The sequence below is a fragment of the Austrofundulus limnaeus genome, unplaced genomic scaffold (genome assembly GCF_001266775.1).
Source record: "Austrofundulus limnaeus strain Quisiro unplaced genomic scaffold, Austrofundulus_limnaeus-1.0 Scaffold367, whole genome shotgun sequence".
Taxonomy (NCBI): Eukaryota; Metazoa; Chordata; class Actinopteri; order Cyprinodontiformes; family Rivulidae; genus Austrofundulus; species Austrofundulus limnaeus.
The window spans coordinates 473316-476160 of record NW_013952769.1 but is presented as its reverse complement, the minus strand read 5'-3'; positions in this window follow the sequence as shown (position 1 = coordinate 476160).

Below are 2845 nucleotides of genomic sequence, written 5' to 3'. Positions count from 1 at the left end.
TCCTTTGTAACAACTCACTCCTTTGTAACAACTAAGGCAAACATGTAATTAATTCAGAAAATCTTTTCAGGACCCCACCTTGATTTTTCGGGACCCCACTTTGGGTCCCGACCCCAACTTTGGGAAACACTGGTCTAAGCTAAAGGCCTACTATAGATTTTTGATCTTTACTGTAAAAGACTGTTTTTATTTACCTAATTTCGCACACCGTAAAGGGTTTTTTTTATTTCCATGTGTCCTCAGTTGGAATACAGTTTTTATTGATTGTTTTTGAGAAAGTGATGAGTTTCTTCAAACAGATCAAAGCAATCAGTAAAAACTATACTTCATTTGTCCGGCACAGTCTGAAAAAAATGTAATCAATAAAATTTGCATCAAAGCGTATCTGCTTCTGGATGCATTTTTGCAAGAGGGTAAATTTGACTACAAACAGCACTGGCATGTCAGCTACGTACAGTCATAGGCTACAGTGGCACGCAATGATGCACTGATTCACACATGACTGCTGTATTTTGTATTTTGTTGCCTATTGTGTACTGACTGTTTGGGAGGTGCTCATGCACTGTGTCAAAGATGAGTTGTTTGGAGGCAAAAGTTTGCTTTTGTTCCACATTTTAAATGTTTTGAGAGTTGTTGCCTTTTGCAAACAAAATGTGTCATTTTGACCACTGTGTCAATGTCTAGGCCTCTGCTTTAACTGTTTTGAAATTGTGGTTTTTGAGTTGACGGCTGCGTCAAACCAGTCAATAAAAACTGTAACAGCAAAATATTATAATCGACCAAATAATAGAATTTCAATAATTTAAATTCATAAAACAATATATTCTATGGATGGCTGTACTGTCTTTTCAGTAATAATTCTTATAGCTCTTTTCTGTAAAATAAAAATAGGCTTTGTGATAGTTTTGCAAGCTTTACCCCAGACTTCAATATAGTAAATTAAATGTGGAACAGTTATAGCATTATACAACATAATTGAACAATTCTCTTACCTTATAGGACTCAAATAGATTTGGCTATTTTTGTTCTTAAACTATTTATATGAGGTCTCCATGTCAGTTTTTCATCATTGATGACACCCAGAAACTTCCCTTCACTGACTCTACAGGTTTCAACATCATCAATTTTAAATGAAACATTTACAGTTCTCTTACTGTTACTGAAAATCATGTAATTTGTTTTGTCCAAGTTTAATGATAATTTGTTTAGTTGAAACACACTTTGTATTTTCACAAATTCTGTCTGTACCATCTCCAGCATTTGTTCTATATCTTTACCGGAACAAAAGAATGTTGTATCAACAGCAAATAGAACACACCCAAAAAGTCCTGACACGTTGACCAAATCATTCAGATACAAAACAAACAGGTCCGAGAATGGAACCCTGCGGCACTCCACATGAGATGTTACAAAACTCAGATCTTACATTATTTATTTGTACAAATTGTTTTCTATCTTCCAAAAAACTAGATACCCAATGTAAAGCAGGTCCTCTAACACCATATTTATTTAGCTTTTCAAAAAGAATACTGTGGTTAATAGTGTCAAACGCTTTTTTTAAATCAACAAAAATACTAACACAGTACTGTTTTTGGTCAACAGCAGTTGTTATATGTTCTATTAAATRAATGAGAGCCATTGACGTAGAATTTTTTGGTCAAAACCCATACTGACTGTTAATATATTCTGCTTATCAATGAATTTGTCAAATCTTATCACAAATAATTTCTCTAAAATCTTTGAAAAATGTGGTAACAAGGATATTGGTCTAGTTGTTAAGCACACGTTTTTCACCATTTTTAAAAAGAGGAATTACCTTGGCTGTTTTTTTATTGTCAGGAAATGTACCAGTTGAAAATGATAAATTACAGATGTATGTAAACAGTTCAATCACATAATTCATTGTCTTTTACAAACATCATGTCCATGTCAACCCAGTCTTTTGATCTCTTGTCTGCAAGATTTTTAACAATATTTGTTATTTCTTCTTTGTTGGTTTCATATAGAAAAATACACAACCTGTAACAGATGTGATTCACATTTCTATCTACTTTTGGTATTTTAGCTGCAAAACTTGGGCCAACATTCACAAAATAATGATTGAATCCATTTGCAATTTCATTTTGATCATGAATTTCAATGCCATCCTTTACAAAGTACTGTGGAATACCTGATTTTACTTCATGATTTTTCAAAACACTATTCATTATTTGCCATGTTGCCCTTGTATCACCATTATTTTTGTCTAATAACTTACTATACTACTCTTTGTGTTTTCATTTAATCCAAACCAACTTGTTTTTTGTATTTCTTGTACCTCTCTTCTGATTCTTTAGTTCTTAATTTCAAGAAGCAGGAGTACAAGTACCTATTTTTTACAAGCATTTTTCAGCCCTTTGGTCATCCAAGGTTTGTCAACATCTCGCTTTGAGTAATTTTTTTCACACAATTCTTTTCATACAAACATATTCTTGGAAATAAAAGATTATTTCCCGCTACCTTTCATGCTCGAGGTTTGAACCAGGATATTCAGTTTTTACTGTTTCTGTTTGTGAAGTTTGTTATGAAATCATAAAATATGGTCAGTAAACCATTTACCAGTGGTTTTGGCACTGTGAGCAGGTGCCAGGTCGTGCTGAAAAATGAAATCTTCATCTCCATAAAGCTTTTCAGCAGATGGAAGCATGAAGTGCTCCGAAATCTCCTGATAGCTGCATTGACCCTGGCCTTGATAAAACACAGTGGACCAACACCAACCAGCAGCTGACATGGCACCTCAGCCCATCACTGACTGTGGGTACTTGACACTGGACTTCAGGCATTTTAGCATTTCCCTCTCCCCAGT